Genomic DNA, 14,096 nt, shown 5'->3' on the forward strand with positions numbered 1-14,096 from the left:
ACCCTGCCCCAGGCCAGCCTTGTCCAGACGTTCCTGGCCTCCGGGGGTACTGCCCCACAAGGAGGCAGGCTGCGGGAAGTGTGTCCAGGCATGCCCAGATGCCTCCCCAGGCTCATTCCCTTAGCGCCTTTCCCCTGTTGCCTAGGCCTCAGTTGAGGCCTACTTGCAGGGGAGGTTTCTGGCAGGGGCTCTCTCCACACTGTAAGGGCCTGGAGTCCAGACATCCTGATTAGAGGGAAGAGGCCAGCAAGGGGGTCGATGTCCAAGGCCTCTTTGGCCCAGCAGCCTCAGGGCAGCAGGGAGAGCAAGAGGCCCACTGTGCCCCTAGGTCGGCCCTGCCCCTTCCCACACAGGTGCTGCTGCTGTGCTTGCCCAGGAGCTGCCTGACAGACTCTTGCTCACCCGAGTTCTCTGACGTTGCAGGGGGCAAGAACAGACGTGTCCATTTGATTCTGCCTTGGCCTGGGATTGTGGAGCCTATACCTCTCCCCCAGGCTCTGGGACAAGGGCCCTGAGAGAGGATCACCCCGAAGCGCTTTTCTCCCAGGCTTGGGAGCAGAGTTCGTGGCTTATGGGAAACGCGGGCCTCCCTCGGGGAGGGAGCGGCGGCCAGCCAGCGAGAGTGCTTGCAAACCGGCCTTTGGAGGCATCCGGGGAGGTCTTCCAGCGGCGAGGGCCGGTTCTGCTCAGAGGCCCCACAGGCCAGGGGCAGGTCCCAGCATGGACCCTGCCCCAGGCCAGCCTTGTCCAGACGTTCCTGGCCTCCGGGGGTACTGCCCCACAAGGAGGCAGGCTGCGGGAAGTGTGTCCAGGCATGCCCAGATGCCTCCCCAGGCTCATTCCCTTAGCGCCTTTCCCCTGTTGCCTAGGCCTCAGTTGAGGCCTAATTGAAGGGGAGGTTTCTGGCAGGGGCTCTCTCCACACTGCAGGGGCCTGGAGCCTGGACGGCCTGGTCAGAGGGAAGAGGCCAGGAAGGGGGTCGATGCCCAAGGCCTCTTTGGCCCAGCAGCCTCAGGGCAGCAGGGAGAGCAAGAGGCCCACTGTGCCCCTAGGTCGGCCCTGCCTCAGAGGCTGCCGGGGTCCAGCCTCGACATGATCCAGGTGGTACCTCAGGATGAACCGCGTTGGCGAGAGAGAAAGAGACGTGAGACTAGCCTTGATAGGCCCAAGTCTGTGTTTTACTTTCTGATAACTGGGTTTATACCCTTTCACAGAACGTTTTTAAGGTACAAGATGTTTACTCATGATTTCACAGGATTAGCATACATCATTTTGATTTTTAGGAAAAGCAGGATTTTTTTGCTTTCTAATTCTATAGTAGTTTTTAGCACATGATCTTCTGGCCTTGAGGCTATTAACATTTTATGCAGGTCAAGTGATTGTAAACCTATTTTCCGTTTTTATGGTGACCTTAACTGAAAGGTAACAGGGTCATAGGGAAACAGTACAGAGTAGAATTATATTCTTGTTAATACAAAAATTAATCTTAGTGCAAAAGTTGTCAGTTGCGTTTATCTAAGAAGTTTACCCCTTACAGACTCTGCGGCTTCAGTGAGGCAGCTTCTGCCCTAGTACTCCTGACTGACAATTAACAACCGCCTCATTGGTACCACACTAGGGCTAAGTTCTTATTTGTCTAGATCTTTAACTATATTAACAATGGTTTTTATAACACAACCTTAGCACATTAAAGGCAAAAATACAGCAAGCAAAACACAGCAAGCAAATCACAACCCAATAACCACCTATAGAATAATTTTCTTATGTTTTCTAATAGGACTCCTTTACCCCTTAAAAGGGCTCTATGTCTATTAGGGCTTTTATATAATCAGGTTCTTCATGCTATTTTATGATTAGGATATTATAAGCAATCATGCATATTAGTACCAAGCGCATAAATGCATTTGGCTAACAAAACTACCAGCAGAGGTGTTTGAATTAAAACACTCCTTTCACCCTGAATAATCTCATAAAAAACTACCACCTGGGAAACTTATTGATTAAAGTTCTAAATTGATTCTTATTTGGGAAGAGATCGGGGAAGGCCTTCCTGTCTGTGTCAGAGAAATTAGGGAGTAGTCCATTGAGGCAGGCATCAGAAAGACAGATATCATCTTTAAGGTTAGAGCCGGGGGCAGCTTTTCAAAATCCCTGAAAACCTGATCTGCCTTGCCTGTCAGGCTTTCTCCTCGTGACCTTGTCATGGGTGGGATCTCGTGAGCTAGCCTTTTCAAAAACCCCTGAAAACCTGATTCGTCTTGCCCGTCAGGTTTTCTCCCTTACGGCCTTGTTAGGGGTAGGGTTTCGTGAGCTGACTTTTTCGAAACCCCTGAAAACCTGATTCGCCTTGCCTGTCAGGTTATCTCCCTTACGGCCTTGTTAGGGGTAGGGTTTCGTGAGCTGACTTTTTCGAAACCCCTGAAAACCTGATTCGCCTTGCCCATCAGGTTTTCTCCCCTATGGCCTTTTTAGGGGTAGGGTCTCATGTGTTGGCTCCCGGCATCTCGCCCTTTTTTTACTTTTTAAGACAGCCAGATGGATCTGAGTCGCAAGCTTTTGAGTGCTCTGCCGGAGAGTTCTGACGATGCAAGGAAGGATTATAATGAATAGTAAAACTAGTGCTGCTACAGCTGCATAACTGAAAATAGTTGATAGGATATTTTTTTCAGTAATAAAGTTAGAAAAGTTATGAAAAATATCGTTAGCAGCTCCTGTAGTAATAAAGTCCAGGCGGGAATGTTCTAATGTTTTTATCTGACCGTGAAGCTCTCCAAGATCTAAAGTAATGCTGGAGCTATTCCATATACCCGAAATATGATTTTTAATCTTTTCTCCATTGTAATCCATATCATTTACTTTTGGGGGGCATTACACAGATCTACCGATAATCAGCGTGACAGGATAACGCTAACTTTACCCTTAAAGCCTGTAACTCAGTTCCAATATGCATGACTGCTTCTTCCAGGGCATCTATTTTTACTTCTAATTTCCTATCTATAATCTCTTGCATAGCTAGAGTTAAGGAAACATTTTTTGAAATATCATTGACATATTGAGTGGTATGTACTTGTTGAGTCAAGGATATCGCTGCCACAGTGACAGAGGTAATTGCTGTTATCAAAGCTGAAATCCCTAGAATAAGTAGTCCTACAAACCGTTGGGAACACATTAAATCTTGTAGGTGTTGCAGAACGGCTAAACCACAATTGTCATACCAATAGGCGTTCACTCTGACAGGCACCATAAGATAAGGTGGACGTTGCAGTACCACAAAAGAACAAATATTACATTGAGGGGTTAAACAGGATGAAAGCATGCATTGTTCACAGTAGACTATATTTGGTCCACCTGAATGATTCATTTGTATACGAAGTCTTTTTGAATCATTAGTAAACAAAAAAACCTAAGGGGAGGGTAAACAAGCCAGCACAGAATAGGTGGAATTGTTTTCTGGTCGAGTTAAAGTAACAATGGAGGTGGCAGCAAGGGCTCTCCAAATTTCTGGCTGTCAAAAAGTTTTACCCTTAGTTGTATAGGACAACATGGGGGGAACAAATTGATTATAATGCCATCTGCTGGGCACCAATGGCCAAGGGAGGGAATCATTATTTTAATTGCTAAGCCTACTGACAGCTCCTAGATTCTGACTTGGATTTGGATTGCTCCAGTCTTGTACCGAATAATTTCCACCTCCCGGTATTCTATAATCTATGTTTGAATTATAAGTACAAGATTTCCATACTGGGTATCCCAGGCGGTTGTCTATAGTTTTCCATATGACATCTGACGGAGCAACATCAATACAATTTGGATATTTTGGTGGAGCATTAAGGAACAAAGATTTATAGGGGTCAAGGACCCCAGGCATATGAGCCTGTAATATCCAAACCAGCCGATCTCCTGTATTGTCTGAAAATTTTGATGCTGGAGAATCTGTCAGAATTGTTTTGGAGGCTCCAACACGTCCCTCCTTAGAGGGAGTGATGAGATCACTTGTATGACTATGGGGGAAGTTAAAGCAAAGGGGAAGGTCATCTGTTAATCCCCTAAAAGTATAGTTAAAATTGATGGGATAATGATCTTTATCATAAGAACTATAGGATCCTCCCAAGAGATGAGGCTGGTCTGTGTTGACCCGTATAGGGTCGCTGTTCCAAGTAACTACTTGGAAGGTCAGGGGACCAGGGAAATATGCCCAGTATTTTTCTGAAGTAGAGGAGGTAGCACTTGCCTGACAAGACAGTAAAGCAAGCATAGCAATAAAAACCCTTTCGGGAGAGGCTGAAGATCCCTGCAGGGAAACTATTCCCTGTGCTTGATGACAGACTGACTTAATTTGTCCCCATGTGGGTATGGAGGCTTGTTGAGTTGTCCGCGCAGGACGTCCTGGTGGTCTTCTGCGACGTGAAGGAGTAGGAGGTTGGGCGCCATCTTTCATGCAAAGCCATGACATCTGTTTAGTGGGTGGATCCGCCGTTGGTTCCTCCGGGATCTCTGTTGCCGGTCATTTCCAAGTCTGCTGGACTTCCCGGGTGAGTGACCGAGGCGAGGGCAGAGGAGTGCTCTTCCTCTTTTGTGGCTGAGGCTGCGAGGGAACCGGAGGTCTGGGGGACTTCGACATGGCAAATCAGTCTGTCTGGGATCTAAATTGGCGAGTCAGCACCCTGTGGGAAAATACAAGCATACCCTCGCCCACTGGTTAGCAAGGGATCAGGTCCCTTCCATAGTCCGGAAAGGAGGTCTTTCCACTTTACTAAAGGTTTCATATCTTTTTGTTCTGGGTTCCAGTGACGGAACATAGCTGTTAAACCGGCTTGATCAGCGTTAAGGTTATTGAGCACAAAGAGGGCGTGCTGCAAAACGTGGTGTGGAGAACTGTATTTGAACTGCCCTTCTTGTAATTTAGAAATTTGTGTTTTAAGTGTCTGATGTGCCCTTTCTACAATTGCTTGTCCCTGGGGATTGTAAGGAATTCCTGTAGAGTGGGATATACCGAATTGGGCACAGAAATTTTTAAGGGACTTAGATGTATAAACTGGAGCATTGTCTGTCTTAATTGATTTTGGCATTCCTAAATAGGAAAAACAGGCAAAAAGATGTTGAACTACATCTTTATAGGCTTCTCCCATTCTGGCAGTAGCCACAATGACATGGGAGAAGGTATCTACAGTAACATACACAAAGGATAGTTTTCCAAAAGAAGGAACATGTGTTACATCCATCTGCCAAAGCACATTAGGTAGTAAGCCACGGGGATTTACCCCAAAAAGCAAAGCGGGAACTGAAGTAGGGCAAAGTTGACATGTTCTAACAATCTCGAGTGCAGATTCCCTAGGAATGTGGAACTGGTATTGAAGGGCAGTTGCATTTTGATGATGCATAGCATGTGAGGCTTTAGCATCTTCAAAATCACTGGCCACTATGGTTCGGGTTAGCAAATCTGCCTCTTGGTTAAACGTATGGAGGGGTCCAGGTAAATTAGAATGAGCTCTTATATGTCCAACATAGAATTGTTTTGACCTTTTCCAAATTTGCTGTTGAAGGGTAGATAACAATATAAAAATTGTGGTTTTATTTTCTGGTAAAACAGCCGTTTCAATTTGAGGGAACAACCTAACTACATACTGTGAGTCAGAAAATAAATTAAAAGCCTGGTCTAAAAACTCTTTGAACGCCTCTATCACGGCTGTTAATTCTGCTTTCTGGGCTGATGTTTCCCCAGTATTTAAAACCCTTTTTGAAGTCTGGGTGACAATAGCAGCCTTTCCATTAGAAGACCCATCTGTAAACACCAACATTGCCCCCTCGATAGGGGAAACTTGACACCTTTCTTGAAATATCACCGGATGTCGTGAGAGGAAATTTAATAAAGGACTAGCAAGTAAATGGTGTAAAATTTGTCCTGGATAATTACCAATGACAATCGGCCAGTCTTCATTTAATGATAGAAGGGCATTTAGTTGCTCTTTATTATAAGGCACTATGATTTCAGATGGTTCTTTTCCAAACATTTCAATGCTTCTATGTCTCCCTTTAATTATTAAAGTAGTCACTAGTCCTGGATAACAGGCCACAACCTTTTTGGCCGTGACAGGTAAATGCAACCATTCTAGGGGACCCTCTTGCCAAAGCACCCCTGTAGGGGCCACAGCTGTGGGCAACACTATAAATTGCCATGCCATACTATAATCAAGTCTCTTAATATAATTTTTATCTAAAGCTTCTTCTACCTTCATTAAGGCTTCCCTGGCTGCAGGTGTCAGCATTCTAGCAGAGGTGGGGTCTGGATCCCCTTGAAGAATGTCAAAGAAAGGCTTAAGATCAGAAGTAGTCAACTTTAAAAAGGGCCGAATCCAATTTATATCCCCTAACAACTTTTGATAATCATCTAAAGTAACCAAATTATCTTTTCTAAGCTGCAAAGGTACATGAGTAACTGTTTCATTATTTAGGATTCTTCTCACATATGTTATAGGCATATTCACTTGGATTTTTTCAGGGGCCACCTTTAGGCCCCAGCGATTCAAAGTCTCTTGCAATTTAATCAAAACTTACTGTAAATAAACCCTATCCGGGTGTGCTAGCAATATATCATCCATATAGTGGACTAGATAGACATCCCGATGTTTCTCCCTGATACCTTGTAGGGCAGCGTCCACAAACTTTTGACACAATGTGGGACTATTTTTCATACCCTGGGGAAGAACCTTCCATTGAAATCTCTGATGAGGTTGTCTAAAATTTTCTGAGGGAAGACTAAAGGCAAATCTCTTTTTATCTTGAGGGTCTAAGGGAATAGTAAAGAAGCAATCTTGAAGATCAATCACTATAACATTGTAGCCTTGGGGAACAGCCACAGGGGAGGGAAGGCCAGGCTGTAAGGCTCCCATATCTTACATAGTGGCATTTATTGCTCTTAGATCTTGCAAGAGTCTCCATTTCCCCGATTTTTTTTTTATTACAAAAACTGGCATGTTCCATGGACTATTTGAAGACTCTATATGTCCAGCCTTTAATTGTTCTCTCACTAACTGTCGTGCTGCTGAAAGTTTTTCTGAATTTAAAGGCCATTGTTCCACCCACACCGGATCAGGAGATTTCCAGACTATGGGGTCAGCAGCGAGAACAATGGCCTCTCTTATAAATTTGGATATCTTAAGCCTTGTCTCTCTCTTCTTATTTTTGGGACAACTGGCTCAATTTGTCTCTCTTGATCTTTACTCAGACCCATAAAAGGATTATAACTTATCTGCGACATCTGTGCAGCCACCTTTTCATCTGGGCAATACAGCAAAACTCCCATCTGAGCAAAAATATCTCTCCCAATGAAGGAATTACATAAGGTTGAAAATGTCCCTGGCAGTCTTTATCTACATACCAAAGTAAAATTTGTGAGCTCTTTGTCACTGAAGGTGCTCTACCAATGCCAACCAACTCATTAGCTGTGGTTTGAGTTGGCCAAGCACTGGGCCAGTCACTGCCCGCAATACAGGAAATGTCTGCTCCCGTGTCTAGCAGGCCAGTCACCTTTTTACCATTAACTAGAATTGTCTTCATAGGTCTTTTTTGAGTAACTTGTGTAACCCAAAAGGCATAATCACTTGAATCAGACCCCCTGTCCCAACACTTGGCAGCTGAAGCTGCTTTTCTTGTGTCAGCATGACAAGGTAGCATCAGCAACTGAGCTATTTTCTGTCCTTTATAGATTTGAATAGTCTTAGTGGGGGGAGACACCATTATTTGAATTTCACCAGTATAGTCTGAGTCTATGACTTCTGGAATCACTGTGATCCCATGTAAGGATGTGGGGCTCCTGCCTATTAATAGTCCCATCGTTTCTCTAGGCAAAGGGCCATGAACACCAGTGGGAACTTTCACAGCGGTGGAGTCAGGTGTTAGTATTGTTGTGACGGTGGAACAGAGGTCCAGTCCTGCACTGCTTGGGGTTGCTCTGATGAGTTCTGTGACGGGACGAAGGGTATGAATGGGTTTAATGTCGTTGCCCCAATATTCAAGCCTGAAAAGGTTTAGAAGTGTAAGCAGGGGCGTTGTCAGTTTTAAGACATTAAGATAGCACAAGTCTAACAGTGAGGGGTTATTTTTGGTAGAAGCAGAATGAGCTTTTATATGTACCATAATCTTAAATAACACTTATTTATTGAAAGATTCATTCTAAGAAAACTTTTTTCTCTTAACATAGAGAGTAGACTAAATTCCAGTCTGTTACCAATTTACTGGATAGCAAACAAACAAATTTTTTTAGTTAATCTTAGAAAAGTCTTTTTATAAATCTCGAAGAACCAGCAGTATTTTTTTAAAAGGCATGAGAGTGAAACCATACAAGGCATGTTTAAAATCTAATTAAATTGTAGCCTGGTCATTGCTGTGACTTCTAACACTTTAACGTGATAGCTAAAATTATAACTGACAATATTTTACCAGGACATATCAGATTTTCATGAATTTCACATAATTTCTAGGATATCTATATAAGTAACATCAACCATACAATATAACCTGAAGATTTATCACTCCTCCAACAGTAATTCCCATGCAATTTAACAGGTCAAATGAACTCAGGTAGTTTAATAGCTCTTTGGGATGTCTCAGGGGCCCTCTGAAGCATCCCAAAGTCAGCTAGAAGTCAAGTTATTTAGGCAGTTTTGTCAATAAATATCAAAAGGGTTTATAGTACTCTGTCAGGTAGAATCATATAGATCACTGTGAAATAATATATTTACTTAGCCAAAGTAAAAAAGATTTTAAAGGTAAACATAGAACAGACCACTTTAGAGGTAAAGAAACTTAAAATCCATTATCAAAGGCAGTTCAACGTCTCAAGAAAACTTGTATTTATGCACAAAACTCTTCCCTTGGAGTGTACTTTCCATCAAGCCTTCTTAACACTTTTTGTACCCATTACTTTGTTCTCCCATCCTGAAACAGCCACCTGTAAGTCAGACTTACTTTCTTTTCCCTTCGTAAAATGTAACTTTATTTTTTATACCTTTTTTACTGAACACACACATCCTACTTTCTTTAAGCAACCAAGAATTTACCTTTATATTAGCACTCTATAGATTGGTGAACATAAATACCAGTGATAATTTCTAAAAAATTTCTAATGAACATCTCAGGATGGCATCAAACATTATTTATTAATAGTCTAAAATCTTTCGTTTCTCTGTAAGTTAGTATTCAGTAATGAATGTTTCAGAATCTTATTTTATTTGGAAATGACCAAGCTATTTAATAAACTTCTGCTATTAGTTTAGCACAACTTTAGAAATTTAGGTTACCAAAACCTAGAGAAACTGTTTTAGACAGATATTTTTAATCTTAATAAAGTTTAAAAGCTCATATCTCACTTACCTTCTTTTTTTTTAAGTTTCTTACTTGAGGTACTTTCCTTGCTGACAAACTTGTAACAGATATTACAGTATAACAACATTTAACTTATAATAAACCTAGGCATAATGAAAATATTTTACTAGATGTTAATTACTCTAAGACATGTCTATATTAGATAGGTCAACAAACAAACATTAATATCAGGTATTTAATATTGAATATTTTTTAGTTTACCTGAACCTGGAATTTATTGTTTAATTTAGAATTATTTGATTTGTAAGCACTTACCTTTTTTTTTTAAGCCAATTAAATAGAGCTCTTTTACAAATTAACCTAAAAAATACTACCCAAAGACAAAGATATACCAAGACATATTTAGACACAGTGTGAGATCTAGCTTCATATTTTAAGTTTGGTGATGAATTAGATATTATAATATAAAATTTACTAGTTTATAAAAAAGTTGAAATAAATAAAAATTTTTAAAGGCTTTTCCCCTTTTTCTCTCAGTCTCAGGAGTTAGAGATGGTCTAGATAAGTGTTCCCTGGTCTCAAGGCACAGGGAAAGAAAATCAAGTTCTAACAAAAAGCAAAATAGCCATCAAAAATCACAACACAGAACACAGAGTTAAAACACACACATATAAACCTGGCAGTCCTCATCAGACACTCCCTTAAATACAAGAATACAGTCTCTCAGAAAACCTTCTAGATAGACACAGAACTTCAGATGTCTTCAAAGATTTTAAGGAGGAAAGGAAAAGGAGAAGGAGGAGGAGGCGGGAAAGGGGGGGGCAAAAAGGGTGGCCTTACAGACGTCTCCTGCCACCTGCAGGTACCCAGGCATCCAGAGAAGGGAGGACTGGAACTCGGCCCTACCGGAATTCGAGTTCTCTGCCAAGAGGAGGTGATCAGTCTCCAATCCTCAGCTCAAGCTGAGGCCCTTCGACCAAATTACTGGGGGATTAGAAAAACGGGAGGGATAGGAAGGGCTAAGGAGAGGACAGAGAGAGGGAAGGGGAAAGAGGTCAATAAAGTCTCTTGTTCCTTACTAGTCGGGGCACTCTGGCCAGTTGTCTGTGTCAGGAGGAGACCAGGGACAAAAGGGTCCCAGTTGCGGCCGCTGGGTCTGGTCCATTGGCAGGCAAGCTGGCCTCTGAGTACCCTGAGTGGTCAGGATGTCAGTCTCAGGGAAGAAGAGTTCCCACCAGTTGCAGGAAGGGGGACCCCTTCTAGGGCCCGTAACTGAGCTCTTATAAATGAATTGTCGGAGGAGACACATGTGCTGAGAAAGCAAGAGATCTCATTGGAAAGAGCACCGGGGTGGAGGGCAGGAGGGTAAGGGAACCCAGGAGAACTGCTGTCTTCTGGAAAACAAGGACATTGCTCTTGGACAAAGGGGGAAAAGGACTGAACACTGGTCTTTTTAACTTTAATTCCTCTGTAGTTAAGAAGTTGCATTATGATTCCAATAAAAAGTTGTCTTTCTTTTAACTCACTGTTACCCATTTTTGTTGCTAATTAGAAGAAGAAAAAAAGAGAAAAAAGGAAGAGGCTTAATTTAGAGAAGGAAACTGAAACGTACCCACTTTTCTTACCCTACCTTTCTTATGTAGGGGGGCCTGTAGCGCCCTAGTAGGGTTGTAAAGAAGAAACCTAAAGCCTACCCACTTTTCTCACCCTACCTATCTTATGCAGGGGGCCCTGCAGCACCCTAGTGGGGTCCTAGCCGTCCTGAAAACTGAACAATGGGGGGGGGGGCTTACCTGCGGGTTCCCTGTTCGTGGTGCCACTTGCCGGGATCCAGCCTCGACATGATCCAGGGGGTACCCTCAGGATGAACGGCGTCGGCGAGAGAGAGAGAGAGACGTGAGACTAGCCTTGATAGGCCCAAGTCTGTGTTTTACTTTCTGACAACCGGTTTTATACCCTTTCACAGAATGTTTTTAAGGTACAAGATGTTTACTCATGATTTCACAGGATTAGCATTACATCATTTTGAATTTTAGGAAAAGCAGGATTTTTTTGCTTTCTAATTCTATAGTAATTTTTAGTACATGATCTTCTGGCCTTGAGGCTATTAACATTTTATGCAGGTCAAGTGATTGTAAACCTATTTTCCGATTTTATGGTGACCTTAACTGAAAGGTAACAGGGTCATAGGGAAACAGTACAGAGTAGAATTATATTCTTGTTAATACAAAAATTAATCTTACTGCAAAAGTTGTCAGTTGCGTTTATCTAAGAAGTTTACCCCATACAGACTCTGCGGCTTCAGTGAGGCAACTTCTGCCTAGTATTCCTGGCTAACAATTAACAACCGTCTCATTGTTACCACACTAGGGCTAAGTTCTTATTTGTCTAGATCTTTAACTATATTAACAATGGTTTTTATAACACAACCTTAGCACATTAAAGGCAAAAATACAGCAAGCAAAACACAGCAAGCAAATCACAACCCAATAACCACCTATAGAATAATTTTCTTATGTTTTCTAATAGGACTCCTTTACCCCTTAAAAGGGCTCTATGTCTATTAGGGCTTTTATATAATCAGGTTCTTCATGCTATTTTATGATTAGGATATTATAAGCAATCATGCATATTAGTACCAAGCGCATAAATGCATTTGGCTAACAAAACTACCAGCAGAGGTGTTTGAATTAAAACACTCCTTTCACCCTGAATAATCTCATAAAAAACTACCACCTGGGAAACTTATTGATTAAAGTTCTAAATTGATTCTTATTTGGGAAGAGATCGGGGAAGGCCTTCCTGTCTGTGTCAGAGAAATTAGGGAGTAGTCCACTGAGGCAGGCATCAGAAAGACAGATATCATCTTTAAGGTTAGAGCCGGGGGCAGCTTTTCAAAATCCCTGAAAACCTGATCTGCCTTGCCTGTCAGGCTTTCTCCTCGTGACCTTGTCATGGGTGGGATCTTGTGAACTAGCCTTTTCGAAAACCCCTGAAAACCTGATTCGTCTTGCCCATCAGGTTTTCTCCCTCATGGCCTTGTTAGGGGTAGGGTTTCGTGAGCTGACTTTTTCGAAACCCCTGAAAACCTGATTCGCCTTGCCTGTCAGGATTTCTCCCCTATGGCCTTTTTAGGGGTAGGGTCTCATGTGTTGGCTCCCGGCAACAGGCGGTGCTGCTGGGCTTGCCCAGGAGCTGCCTGACAGACTCTGGCTCACCCGAGCTCTCTGACGGTGCAGGGGGCAGGAACAGACGTGTGCATGTGGTTCTGCCTTGGCCTGGGAGTGTGGAGCCCCTCGCTGGCCCCCAGGCTCAGGGGCAAGGACCCTGAGAGAGGACCACCCTGAGGCGTTTTTTCTTAATAGAAAAATACTGCAAAAATTGTTTAAAGTATCTAGAAATATAGGCAGGGCCAGTGTCTGTTTTAACAGAACTAGGAGTTTATGGTGGAGGTTTCTGTATCTAGGAATACAAAAACTCAATATTTAGAATCAGAGACTATATTAATGGGGTAAGGATATAGGCAAATAACTTGAATAAGAGCATATAATTTATTTCATTGAGCAGAATGAAATTTAGTGTAAAAGACTTGTATTTTTCAACAGACCAGAAAGAAGCTTCGGCGTTTTTTAGTCCCATTTATATAAAAAAACCTCAGCTTGTGGTATAGGCTGTGAGTTGATAATGCGAGAAATAATAAATCTAGTGTTTTTGAAGAAATTTCACAGCTTACCAGAAGGATCATGATATGAAATTTTTCTACAGTATTTTAGAAAAGTTATTTGGAAACCAGTATATGTTGGTAATGTGTTCTCAAATCGAGACTTATTCGTAATAAGGTTTTATTAAAGTATAAAGGAGATAGAGAAAGCCTCTGACATAGGCATCAGAAGGGGGCGGAAAGAGTGTCCCCCTGCTAGTCTTTGGCCAGATGTCATATAACTACCAGCAGTCTGTTAATTAGAGAAAGGAAATGTCTCAAAACTGAAGAGAATAGCACCAGGCCCCTCACCTACAACATGTACTCTGCGAAAACCTAAGCACCGGGTGAGTTGTCTCCGGCCACAAAATGATTGACATGAATCTTGAAGAAAGGCAGGTTTTCTAGCAAATACACTTTCATTCACATAACTTAAGAGAACATTTGCATGAGTAAACATACCAGTTTGTCAAGTCTGAATATGAGTCTTAGGCAGAACCAACTTGAAGACAGAGTCTGGGGTAAATGTATAGCACATTAACACAGTATTTTAAGAGAAACCTCTTTGCAAATTCATATAGAGAAGAAGAAAAATTATACATACATATATATATATATATATATATATATACACACTTACTACAACTGACTTCCAGTTAGCTGTGGTAGAACAGGAAAAAGAATATCCAACTCTGTATTCTTAACATTATGAAAATATTATTCGTTTTATTGTTTACAGTCATCCAATTCTAACTTTCTGAAGTAAGCATTCAGAAAAATAAAAAAACTGTCTAACTACTAGGCGGTCTCCCATCCAAGTACTAACCAGGCCCGAACCTGCTCAGCTTCCCAGATCAGAGGAGACAGGGCACGTTCAGGGTGGTATGTCCTTAGACCGAGGCAGCTGCCAGGCGCCCTAAGAGCTCTGCATTGCACCTCCCTTTTTGTTCTGACCTGCTGGTCGGGCCTTGAACCGCAGCTCTCCACGGGGGGCGCGCGCTGCACTTGAGCCAGCCGCACGACCCGTGACTGGACTCCGGCCGGCCAGGCCCTGCAGCTCTGAGAGCAGCCG

At 42.5% G+C, this 14,096-nt stretch overlaps 1 long non-coding RNA gene across 1 annotated transcript; it reads right to left on the reverse strand.

Annotated features, from left to right (window-relative positions):
* Nucleotides 1-3,590: 3,590 nt before the first annotated feature.
* Nucleotides 3,591-11,707, reverse strand: LOC136165513 (uncharacterized). The gene is made up of 2 exons (XR_010662536.1): nucleotides 11,118-11,707; nucleotides 3,591-4,664 (listed from the first exon to the last, which is right to left on the reverse strand). It is a non-coding gene; the product is annotated as an uncharacterized lncRNA (long non-coding RNA).
* Between the last annotated feature and the right edge of the window lie 2,389 nt (nucleotides 11,708-14,096).

Source organism: Muntiacus reevesi, chromosome 3 (assembly GCF_963930625.1).
Source record: "Muntiacus reevesi chromosome 3, mMunRee1.1, whole genome shotgun sequence".
Classification (NCBI taxonomy): Eukaryota; Metazoa; Chordata; class Mammalia; order Artiodactyla; family Cervidae; genus Muntiacus; species Muntiacus reevesi.